Raw genomic sequence first — 13,410 nt, forward strand, 5'->3', positions numbered from 1 at the left:
TTTAGGTTGTGGGGGTGAAACCCATGCAGACACGGGGAAAATGTGCAAACTCCACACGGGCAGTGACCCAGAGTCAGGATCCAAACTTAGACCTCGGCACCATGAGGCAGCAGTGCTAACCATTGCGCCACCGTGCTGCCTGAATCTTCCCAATCCTGTGGAGGTGGGCCTCAAGGGAGTAGCAGGAAGAGATTCACAAGTCTGGGTGTTGGGTCAATGGTAGGTAGTCAATTTGAATAATTAAATCCACATTTGCGGGCTGATTAACGACACCGCTGAGCTCTAGCCAACAGTAGCAGCGGCAGACCCTAACACCCCATGCCCCCAGGCCAAAAACAAGTTTCTGAATTCTGAAGTGGTTCACCAACCTGTGAGGTCTCCTGTTCTTATCCCCCAAGTGAGCAGTATTTATTAGCGAGCGGACTTAAGCTGCAGCCACTGGCCATCCTATGGAGAGGTTTCCCTCTGCCTGCTGGCAGGCCAGTATGTGCAGGGTTAGGACCCAGAAATGGGCCAGCTGCACGATCATTTTTAAAAAATATATTTTTATTCTCCTTTTTCACATTTTCTCCCAAATTTACACCCATCAACATTAACAATAATCAGTAACAAATATGTCAATCCCCATGTCAATAACAACGATCCCATCCTCAAACCAAACCCCAAATATTGGCCCGCATGTTCGCACAAACAAATGACAAAAAGGAATTAGGGTCACCTATAGTCGCCATTAATACACACAGCCCCCTCCCCCCAACCCTCCCACCCACCCGCCCCAACTAATTTTCGATGTTATTCAGTTCCTGAAAGTGCATAATGAATAGTGCCCATTGTGGTGAATGTATAAGGCATAATTCACACTGTGTATCACTGTGTCCCTGTGGGCTCCGTCTGTGAGCCGTTGCGCGGCTCTACCCACAGGTGAGATGAGGATCTTGTACAGGGCTCCACCCTTGGCTCCACCCATGGCTCCGCCCTTGGCCCCTCCCACTACCAGAAGTATAACGTGCTGCAGTCTTGTGAGTCTGCCCTCAGTTCTTCTGGTCACAGGCAGGCTCAGTTGTAAGTCGATTAAAGCCACAGTTTACTTCCTCTCGTGTCTTGAGTGAATTGATGGTCGCATCAATTGAATCGACTTTTAAAAACCTGATCGACTGGAACTCGACCCGCAGGCCGCAGAAGCGAAGAAAATCTTTCTACACTGGCTTCGGTGCTTCAAGGCCTACCTGGCTGCGTCGACTACCTCCGCTACTACTGAAGAGCAGAAACTCAGTCTCCTACACGCACGGGTGAGCCATTGCATCTCTACGCAACTCGATAGTACAGACTCGTACACCGAAGCCCTCGCTATACTTGACCGCCTATACGTGCGGCCTGTAAATGAAGTTTACGCGTGGCATATTTTCACTACCCGACGCCAGCACCCCGCAGAGTCGCTAGAGGACTACCTGCGCGACCTAAAAGCTCTTGCACGGGATTGTAATTTTCAGGCTGTAACTGCCTCCCAGCATATGGAACTCCCTGTCCGTGATGTGTATGTTGCAGGGGTCCGGTCCAACTACGTCGCCAGCGTCTCCTCGAAAAAGGGGCCCAGAACCTGGAGGACACTGTAACGCTAGCAACCTCGCTGGAGGTCGCGTTTCAAAGTTTGAACTCATTCCCCGCCGACCACGCGACCCCATCGTGGACCTCCGACCAGACACTGCCTCAGGCCTGCGCTGCGCGGCCACCCGCCCACTATGGAGCGCCAACGTGCCATTTCTGCGGTCAGCCCCAACACCCACGGCAGCACTGTTCGGCCCGCAACGCGAGCTGCAGCAGCTGCGGTCGAAAAGGACATTTTGCTAAGGTATGCCTGTCTAAATCTAAACCCTCTAACTCTCCCGCTATCCAGAGCAATCGCTCCCCCAACTCGCAGGCCCGCAGACCCCGCAATGTTGCAGCGTGTCTGTCGACTCCGCCTCCGCCCAACATGTGAGACTCATGGGGGCCGCCATCTTGGCAATCCTCCCCCCACGCGGCCGGCCATGTGCGAGTCATGGGTGCCGCCATCTTGGGCGCCATCTTCCTCGCTGCCCACCACGTGCGATCCACCATCTTGGCCATCACCCGATGTTCGTATCGACGACTACGACCTCCGCGGACTGTCATCACGGGGCCACTCCAGCACTGCTGATCAATCCACCAACTACCCGCAACTCAACGCAGTCACTTTGGACCAGTCGCGGCCAAAGCTCAGAAGCTCAATGATGTCCGTTCAGGTCAACGGATACAAGACACCGTGCCTCTTCGACTCCTGGAGCACTGAGAGCTTTGTTCATCCAGACCTGGTAAGACGCTGTTCGCTCCCTATCTTCCCAGCACGGCAAACTATCTCCCTCACCTCGGGATCGCACTCGGTTCAAATATAAGGGCACACCGTTGCGACATTAACAATACAGGACACCAACTACTCTAACGTCCAGTTGTACATACTCCCAGACCTCTGCGCCCCCCTCCTACTCAGGCTCGATTTTCAATGCAATCTTAGAAGCCTCACATTCAGCTTCGGTGGACCCCTACCCCCTGTCACTATATGCAGCTTAGCGACTCTAAAAATCAACCCCCCTCCACTCTTCGCTAATCTCACTGCTAACTGCAAACCCGTAGCCACTCGCAGCAGGCGGTATAGGCTGCAGGACAGGGTATTTATTAGAGCCGAAGTCCAGCGGCTCCTATGTGAGAGAGTCATAGAGGCCAGTAATAGCCCCTGGAGAGCTCAGGTGGTGGTCGTCAAGACCAGGGAAAAGTTCCGGATGGTGGTTGATTACAGCCAGACCATTAACCGGTTCACGCACCTCGATGCGTACCCGCTCCCCCAAATTGCAGACATGGTCAACCAGATTTCCCAGTACCACATCTTCTCCACGGTGGATCTGAAGTCTGCATACCACCAGCTCCCAATCCGCCTGGAGGACTGCCACTACACGCCGTTCAAGGCAGATGGCCACCTCTTCCATTTCCTCTGGGTCCCCTTTGGCGTCACGAATGGGGTCTCGGTGTTCCAACGAGCAATGGACCGAATGGTGGACCAGTACGGGCTGCGCGCCACGTTTCCGTATTTGGATAACGTCATCATCTGCGGCCATGACCAGCAGGACCACGACGCCAACTTCCACCGATTTCACCAAACTGCCCAGAAACTCAACCTCACATACAATAAGGAGAAATGCGTTTTCCGCACAACCAGACAAGCCATCCTCGGCTATGTCGTGGAAAATGGGGTCCTGGGGCCTGACCCGGACCGTATGCAACTCTTACAACTCCCTCTCCCTCACTGTTCCAGGGCCCTCAAGAGGTGCCTTGGATTTTTCTCCTATTACGCCCAGTGGGTCCCCCAGTATGCGGACAAAGCCCGCCCACTATTTAAGACCACACTCTTCCCACTGTCAGCCGAGGGCCGCCAGGCCGTCAACTGCATCAAGGAGGACATCGCCAAAGCAGCCATGCAGGCGGTGGATGAATCCGTCCCCTTTCAGGTGGAGAGCGACGCCTCAGAGGTCGCTCTCGCTGCCACTCTGAACCAGGCAGGGAGACCAGTAGCTTTCTTCTCCCGAACCCTCTCCGCTTCAGAACTTTGACACTCCTCCGTCGAAAAAGAAGCTCACGCCATTGTGGAGGCACTACCTCGCAGGTAGGAGGTTTACCCTCATCACCGACCAGAGATCGGTTGCCTTCATGTTCGACAACTCGCAATGGGGCAAAATAAAAAATGATAAAATCTTGAGATGGAGGATCGAACTCTCCACCTATAATTATGACATCATATATCGGCCAGGGAAGCTCAACAAGTTCCCAGATTCCCTGTCCCGCGGCACATGCGCCAGCGCGCAAGACGACCGATTACAGGCTATCCACAATGACCTCTGCCACCCGGGGGTCATCCGGCTCGCCCACTACATCAAAGCCCGCAATCTGCCTTTCTCCACCGAGGAGGTAAAAGCTATCACCAGGAATTGCCCGATCTGCGCGGAATGTAAACTGCACTTCTATAGACCAGACAAGGCCCACCTGGTAAAGGCTTCCCGGCCCTTTGAACGACTGAGCATCGATTTCAAAGGGTCCCTCGCCTCGACCAACCGTAATGTGTACTTCCTCAACATCATAGACGAATTCTCCCGTTTCCCGTTTGCTATCCCGTGCCCCGATATGACCTCCCAAACAGTCATCAGAGCCCTGCACAGTGTCTTCACCCTGTTCGGCTTCCCCAGCTACGTCAACAGTGACAGGGGTCCGTCCTTCATGAGCGACGAGCTGCGTCAGTACCTGCTCGACAAGGGCATCGCCTCGAGCAGGACTACCAGCTATAACCCCAAGGGGAACGGGCAGGTGGAGAGGGGGAACACGACGGTCTGGAAGACCCTCCTACTGACCCTACGGTCTAGGAATCTACCGACCTCCCACTGGCAGGAGGTCCTCCTCGACGTGCTCCATGCAATTCGGTCCCTCCTGTGAACGGCCACTAATCGGACCCCTCACGAGCAATTATTTGTTTTCCCTAGGGGCACTACCACGGGGCCTCGCTTCCATCTTGGTTGAGGACACCGGGCCCGGTTCTCCTCCGGAAGCACGTCCGGATACATAAAACGGACCCACTGGTAGAGAGGGTACTACTGCTACACTCAAACCCACACTACGCCTTTACAGAACACCCCGACGGCCGTCAGGACACCGTTTCCCTCCGGGACCTGGTGCCTGCAGGATCCACCACCACCACCACCGCCGAGGTACCCCTCACACTACACCCCACCCGACCCCCTACGCCCTGCGCCCCCATGCCTACAGGTTTCCCCCTTCGCCCGTCGCACCGGTCAGGAACGAAGCTCTGAACGAACCACCCCCGGAGTCCACCCTCAGATCCACACCGCCCGTCAGCACACAGCCATCCGAAGCGGATGCAACCCCGGTGCTCCGCCGATCCCAGAGGACGACTCGGCCACCGGTCCAGCTCAATCTGTAGACCCGTCACCCCCGCTAGACTTGATTTTTTTTACAGGGGGTGAATGTGGTGAATGTATAAGGCATAATTCACACTGTGTATCACTGTGTCCCTGTGGGCCGTCTGTGAGCCGTTGCGCGGCTCTGCCTATGGGGGGAGATGTGGAGCTTGTACAGGGCTCCACCCTTGGCTCCGCCCATGGCCCCTCCCACTACCAGAAGTATAAAGTGCTGCGGTCTTGTGAGTCTGCCCTCAGTTCTTCTGGTCGCAGGCAGGCTCAGTTGTAAGTCGATTAAAGCCACAGTTTACTTCCTCTCGTGTCTTGAGTGAATTGATGGTCGCATCACCCATGAATTGTAGAACCCCTCCATCCTTCCCCTCAGTTCAAACAACCTTCTCAAGAGTCAAGAATTCCAACAGGTTCCCCCCGCCACACCAGGGCACAGGGTGGAGAGGGTGCTCTCCAACCTATCAGGATCCGCCTTCGGGCGTTCAAGAGGCGAAGGCTACTACAACATCTGCCTCCGCAGCCGTTTCCAACCCTGGCTGGTCCGACACCCCGAATATGGCCTGCCGGGGGCCCGGGTCCAGTTTCACGTGCACTACTTTAGAAATTACCCTAAAAACCTCCTTCCAGTAATCCTCTAGCTTTGGACAGGACCAAAACATATGAACGTGATTAGTGCCCCCCCCCCCCCCCCCCCCCCCCCCTCTCCGGCAACGTTCACACACATCTTCTACTCCTGCAAAGAATCTGCTCATCCTCGCCCTCGCAGAAAATTTCCATCCCACTTCCCTGGCTCAAATATGTGGTTCCCCCGAATCGGCATTTCCCTTGACCCTGCCCCAACCCGGAGTGTTGGCGAAACTGCCTCCAAATTCTCAATGAAGCTATTATTACCGGACTCCCTGAGTATTTACCCGGGGCCATCGGGAGCGGCGCTGTTGCTAGTGCTTTCAGTCCCGACCCCCTGCACAAACTCTCCTCCATTCTGACCCACTGGGAATCAACCCCTCTGACCCAGCTCCACACCTTCTCCACATTCGCCGCCCAGTAGTAATACATCAGATTCGGAAGACCCAAATCCCCTACCTTCCTTCCCCTCTGTAGCAGCATCTTTCTAACTCTGGCCACCTTCCCTCCCCATATGAACAAAGTAATCCTTCCCTCAATCTCTCTGAAAAAGCCTTTGGCAGGAAAATCGGTAGGCATTGAAAAATAAACAGAAATCGCGGCAACATGTTCATTTTAACCGCCTGTACCTGACCCGCCAGTGACAGAGGGAGACCATCCCACCTTGCCAGATCAGCTTTCACCATCCCCACCAAACTAGAAATGTTGTACCTGCGGAGCCCCCCCCACCACTCCGGGCAACCTGTTTGTGCGAACACTCGCCTTCGGCTCCTTATATAGTAGCTTTACCCAGTTCACAAATCTTGGTCCAATCCCAAACCGCTCCAGAACTGCCATCAAGTAGCCCCATTCTGCCCGGTCAAACGCCTTCTCAGCGTCCAATGCCACAACCACCTCTGTTTCCTTCCCTTCTGCCTGTGCTATAACGATTTTCAATACCCTTCTAACGTTTGAAAACAGCTGCCTCCCTCTCACGAACCCGTCTGATATTCACCTATCGAGGCACTCCTCCAGCCTACCCGCCAGTCCCTTCGCCAATACATTCAGAAGTGATATAGGCCTATATGACCACACCCCGTCGGATCCTTATCTTTTTTTAGCAACAGGGAAATCAATGTCTGCCCCAAAGTTTGTGGCAACACCCGCTTCCCTATCGCCTCTTCAAACATCCCCACCATCAGGGGTGCCAGCTTATCCTTGAATTTTTTATAATATTCCACCGGAAACCCATCCGGCCCTGCCACTTTCCCCGACTGCATCCTCCCAATCGCATCCTTTACCTCCTGCTCCACTATAAGATCACTTTTAAAGGGGACAAGACTTGCATTACGACTCTAAATAGTAGTTTGCATGAAGCAGCAAAGTAGCTCTCCAGTAGGGAAAACAGACCTCTGTATTTCTTTACAGAGTGCACAATCTAGAATGTCCATGGACTTGGCCTGACCAATCTTTGTAATGACAACCTCCAGTGGAACCAGAAAGCTTTCTACATCAATTGCTCCTTGCAAACTGTGAAGTCATACTTTAGAAAATGTTTTCGTTATCAGTCCTTTTCCAATAATAGGTATGCTAGGAACTGTCTACAAATTGAGCCTGGGCGCATGGTAGCACAGTGGTTAACACTATTGCTTCACAGCGCCAGGGTCCCAGGTTTGATTCCCAGCTTTGGTCACTGTCTGCACATTCTCCCCGTGTCTGTGTGGGTTTCCTCCGGGTGCTCCAGTTTCCTCCCACAGTCCAAAGATGTGCAGGTCAAGTGGATTGGCCATGCTAAATTGCCCTTAGTGTCGCAACAGGTTGAGCGGGGCCACGGAGATTGGGTGGAGGTGTGGGCTTGGGTGGGTACAGACCAAGGGCCGGTACAGACTTGATGGACCAAATGGCCTCCTGCACTGTAAATTCTGTGGGCGCAATTCTCACCCCCCATGCCGGGTGGGAGAATCGTTGGGGCGCCGGGCGAATCCCGCCACGCCCCCCCCAGCACCCGCACGTGATTCTCCCACCCCCCCAAACCGGCGTGGCGAGATTTACGGCTGGCCGCTCGGAGAATCGCCGCTCGCCATTTGTACCGGGCGAGCGGCGATTCTCTGGCCTGGATGGGCCGAGCGGCCTGCCCAATACGACGGGATCCTGCCGGCGCCGTCGCACCTGGTCACTGCCGGCGGGAACAGCGCGGGAACGCTGGGGGGTGGGGGGGGTGGGGATCCAGCACCAGGGGGGGCTCAAAAGGGGTCTGGCCCGCGATTGGTGCCCACCGATCGGCAGGCCAGCCTCTCTGAAGGAGGAATTCCTTTCCTCCGCAGCCCCGCAAGATCCATCCAACATTTCTTGCGGGGCGCCCGCGGGGAGGAAGGCAACCGCGCATGCGCAGGTGACGTCATTTACGTGCCGCCGTCCGCGTAATTTACGCGGCGCCAAGGCCCGACGCGCGTAAATGACACGACGGCGCTCCTAGCCCCCGGGGGTGGGAGAACAGGGGGCGAGTAGCGGCCTCCGACACCGGAGTGAAACACTGCCGTTTTCACTCCGCCGTCGGGACTTAGTATCCCGATGGGAGATTCTCGCCCTATCATTTTCACCCGAAGACACAAAATATTTTGGAAATGATCTAGTGATAGAAATTAAAACAAAAGTGTAAAATAGCCCAATTCACTTTTATTTTTAATTTAGACCCAATTATTTTTTTTCCCAATTAAGGGACAATTTAGCGTGTCCAATCCACCTAACCAGCACGTCTTAGGGTTGTGGGGGTGAAACCCACGCAGACACGGGGAGAATGTGCAAACTCCACACGGACAGTGACCCAGGACCAGGATTTTAACACAGATCCTCAGCGCCGCAGTCCCAGTGCTAACCACTGCGCCACATGGCACCCCAGCCCAATCCATTTTTAGTTGGGAATGGATTCTCAGAGTTGGGTTTGAAAGGTACCATAATGGTGCAATGTACCATCAAAATGTTGTCAATTACTCCCCTGTCACTATGTTTCTGATTCCAGTGGGAAGGCATCTCTGCGCAGTGGGGCAAGAGAAAAATCAGATGTCTCAGCCTCCAAAGAATTCAAACTGTGTCTTTCCATTTTCTTGTTGGTACATGTCTTGCGGAGAAGGGAGCACCAGCTCTGTGACATTGCCTATCTCAGTTTCTATCTCAGCTCATCAGCCACTGAAACCGCCATACACGCCTTTGTTCATCTCAAGACTCCAATATTCATCCGCTGGACTGCCAGGCATAATTCATCCAACACTTAAATTGCCCATATCATTTCTCAATCCAAGGTTTCACCTGCCCGTTCGCTCACTTACACGCTGGCTCCTCAAATTTAAAATGATCTTCCTTGTGTTTAAATGCAACCATAGCTTCAGGCTTCCCTAACACAGCAATTTTTCCAGTACCGTAATTACCCTGCAAATTTGCCATTCGATTCGTGACTTGTCCCCCCCAAACGTCGGCCCAGTTTAGGCTGCCGTGCATTCAGCCAGCTGGGTTTTGAATTCCAACCCAAAACTTTCCACCTCGCACTCCTCCTTAAAACTATCTTGGAACTTAACGGTTGGTAATCTCTCATTAATAAAAACAGAAATTGCAGGGTAGCACGGTGGCGCACTGGTTAGCATTACTGCCTCACGGTGCTGAGGTCCCAGGTTCGATCCCAGCTCTGGGTCACTGTCCATGTGGAGTTTGCACATTCTCCCCATGTTTGCGTGGGTTTCGCCCCCACAACCCAAATGATGTGCAGGGTAGGTGGATTGGCCATGCTAAATTGCCCCTTAATTGGAAAAATTGAATTGGGTACTCTAAATTTATAAGAAAAAAAAGAGAAATTGCTGGAAATACTCCGCAGATTTGGCAACACCTGTGGAGAACGAAACAGAGTTAAAATCTCAAGTGTTAGCAAGGTGGTGCAGTGGTTATATAATATAATAGCTAGTACCACATTATTTTCTTTTCCAATTAAGGGGCAATTTAGCGTGGCCAATCCACCTAACCTGCACATCTTTGGGTTGTGGGGTTGAAACCCACACAGACACGGGGAGAATGTGCAAACTCCGCACGAACAGTGACCCAGTACCAGGACTCGAACCTGGGTCCTCAGCGCCGTAGCTGTAGTGCTAACCACTGTGCCACATGCCGTCCTATCCGTTAGATAGCCTGAAGCTGTACCATTAAGAACCTTTAATGTAAGCGAGTGACAGGAATTAGCCAAACTCTTTACTAGATATGGCTTACATTATACAGATTAAACCACATTATCCAAAATAAAAACACATACGTAACTATGAACTGATGTTCCAAGTTACCCTTCTGGGTTTTGGGATACCCTTGATTTTAACATCAGCGTGGTTCGCAACAGTTCCTCAATGTTTTGGTCCAGAAAGCCATCACATACAAACTCTTCTCTACAGTATTGTTACTAATTTGATTTGACCAATCTATATGAAGATTAAAGTTACCCATAATTACAGATGTTCCTTTATCATATACTTCTCTCATGTCCTGTTTAATGCCATCCCAACTAGAGTTTGCGGGTCTATATACAACCCCCATTAACGTTTTTTCCTCCTTGGCGTTTCTCTACTCTACCCACAGAAATTCTACATCGCTGCAGCTAATATCCTTCCTCGCTATTATATTAATTTTCTATTTAACTAGCAATGCAACTCCACCACCTTTTCCTTTTTGGTTGTCCTTCCTAAATTCTGGATATTCAGTTTCCATCCCTGGTCACCTTGCAGCCGTGTCTCCGTAATCCCGACTCTATTTAGTTTACATCTATTTGCGTGATTCATTCATCCACTGTATTGCAAATGGTCTGTGCATTAAGGCACAAAGCCTTAATGCTTGTCTTTTTAACATACCTTGTCCCGTACCCATTATTTTTCACTGTGGCCCTATTTAATTCTGCCCCTTGATTTCTCCGCCTGTTACTTTTCTTATTCCCCTTTCTGTCTTTAGTTCTTGTCTGTGTTTCCCTTGCATACAATGTTTTGCTGTTTATGCACAGTAGGGCCCCCAACATTTGCTCACCCTTTAATTGCAACTGCTCTGAGACACTGGTCCCACTCACTCGGGCACATCAGCTCTAAGCTCTGCAGACAATGCTTCCATTTCTCATCTCCCTCTCATTGACTGATTGATTGATTTATTGTCACATGGACCAAAGTACAGTGAAAGGTATTTTTCTGCAGCTAAGGGAACGTACACAGTACGTACACAGTGGTGACAGAAAGAATAATCTACAAAGTACATCAACAAATAGTACATCAACAATTAAGTAATTGGTTACAGTGCATGGGCCAAACAAAGCAAATGCAACACGAGCAAGAGCAGCATTGCGCATTGTGAATAGTGTTTTACAGGGAACAGATCTGTCTGAGGAAGAGTTGTTGAGGAGTCTAGTAGCTGTGGGGAAGAAGCTGTGCCTATGTCTGGATGTTCAGGTCTTCAGACGTCTGTGTCTTCTGCCTGATGGAAAGGTCTAGAAGAGGGTGGGAAGGGTTTCTGACAATGCTGTCTGCCTTCCTGAGGCAGCGGGAGGTGTACACAGAATCAATGTGGGGGTGGCAAGTCTGTGTGATACGTTGGGCTGAGTTCACCACACTCTGGAGTTTCTTGTGATCTTGAGCCGAGCAGTTGCCATAGCAAGCTGTTATGCAGCCGGATATGATGCTGTATGGCACATCTGTAGAGGTTTGTGAGAGTTGATGCAGACATGCCGAATTTCTTTAGCATCCGAAGGAAGTAGAGATGTTGTTGGGCTTTCTTGACTGTTGCATCATCGTGAATGGATCAGGACAGGCTGTTGATGATGGTGACCCACAGGAACTTAAAGCTATTGACCATCTCCACTTCGGCGCCATTGAAATAGACGGGGGCATGCGTCATACTATGCTTCCTGAAATCGATCAGTTCCTTGGTTTTGCTAACATTTAGCAAGGTTGTTTTCAGTACACCATGCAACCAAGTGATCTATCTTCCTTCTGTCATCTGACTTGTTGTTGTTTGAGATACGCTCCACCACAGTCATATCATCTGCAAACCTATAGATCGAATTGGAGTTAAATCTTGCCACTTATGTGTTTATAGGGACTGAGCACATATCTTTGTGGGGCCCTGGTGTTGAGGACTATTGTGGAGGAGGTGCTGTTACCTATCCGGACATATTGCAGTCTGTTGGTGAGGAAGTCAAGGATCCAGCTCCACAGGGAAGAGTCAAGTCCAAGATTGCAGAGTTTGGTTATTAGTCTTTTCGGGATAATGGTGTTGAAGGCGGAGCTGTAGTCTATGAACAGCAGTCTGACATAGGTGTCCTTGTTGTCAAGATGTTTGAGTGTTTATTGTAGGGCCAGGGAGATAGCATCTGCTGTGGACCGACTGCGAGTCTCTCATTATCTCCAGCCTTCATTCCTTGCTCTCCATTCAACCCTAGAGCCCAAACACCATTCCCATTCTCCCCATGCAGTGATTCCCAAAGCCTGTTCTCCTTCTCACCAATCCTCAGGGGCTGGTTTAGCTCACTGGGCTAAATCGCTGGCTTTTAAAGCAGACCAAGCAGCACGGTTCGATTTCCGTACCAGCCTCCCCGGACAGGCGCCGGAATGTGGCGACTAGGGGCTTTTCACAGTAACTTAATTGAACCCTACTCGTGACAATAAGCGATTTTAATTTCATTTCATTTTCATCTCTCCTCTATTTCTGTCACCATCCCCTACCATCTCTATCTGCCCCAGTGCCCATTCTCACTCATCCCCATCCTCCATCATTCCCCAACATCCATTACCTAGTTTCCATTACACTCTCATCTCCACAATCCCTAGTTTCCTATTTCCTCAACTCCGAAGCAGAATTACAATTGTTTCTGCTTAAACAGCCTGGGGTAATCCTACAACAAATGTTTTAGGTGGATGGACAGTCAGGGGTGGTTAATGGCACAACCAGAGACGGGAGATACAGTGGCAAGAAATATGAAGCATAAAGACCTCCTGAGCTTCTCACAGTGGCTCCGAGGGGAGCTTCTCACAGTAGCCCAAACCTCATCCCTTCTGATTCTTGGAACTTCTGGCACAACAGCTACTGACATTGAAACCACAAGAAAAGAAACTTTACTGCTAGGGAGATTCAACCTTATACGGCAGCAACATTTGCAGATGGTCAGAACATCATGTGTGATCAGAAATGCTTCCAGCCAGGGCAGCACGGTGGCGCAGTCGTTAGTGCTGCTGCCTAACAGCTCCTAGGTCCCGGGTTCGATCCCGGCTCTGGGTCACTGTCCGTGTGGAGTTTGCACATTCTCCCTGTTTGTGTGGGTTTCACCCACAACCCAATGTGCATAGCCCCCATAACCCGATGTGCATAGGTTAATTGGCCATGCTAAATTGCCCCTTAATTGGAAAAAATGAATTGGATAATCTAAATAAATAGAAATGCTTCAGCCAGAGGTGGACCCTTAAATGAGTCAGGCTTTACTGGTTTTTGAAAATGATATTGATGGACGCCGCGCTGCCATAACATCTACTATTCGTAAACCAGCAATATCTTGAGAAGCCACTCAGCTGCTTTAGGTCAGAAGTATGGTGTAGGCCATGTTTATTTTTTAGAACAAAATGATTTCCACTTGATGAGATAATGAATGTTTATTTTCCTATACTTCTGTCTTGCTGTAATTGTTAATTTTTCAAAAAATCTTTAACATTCAACATTAGAGATATGCAACAGACTCCAATGGTGGAAAACATGAACATTATTCTGTTGTCTGCCGCAGACTTGGCAGCAAATTGGAATGAGACCCGGACGGAAT

This window comes from Scyliorhinus canicula, chromosome 11 (genome assembly GCF_902713615.1).
Source record: "Scyliorhinus canicula chromosome 11, sScyCan1.1, whole genome shotgun sequence".
Classification (NCBI taxonomy): Eukaryota; Metazoa; Chordata; class Chondrichthyes; order Carcharhiniformes; family Scyliorhinidae; genus Scyliorhinus; species Scyliorhinus canicula.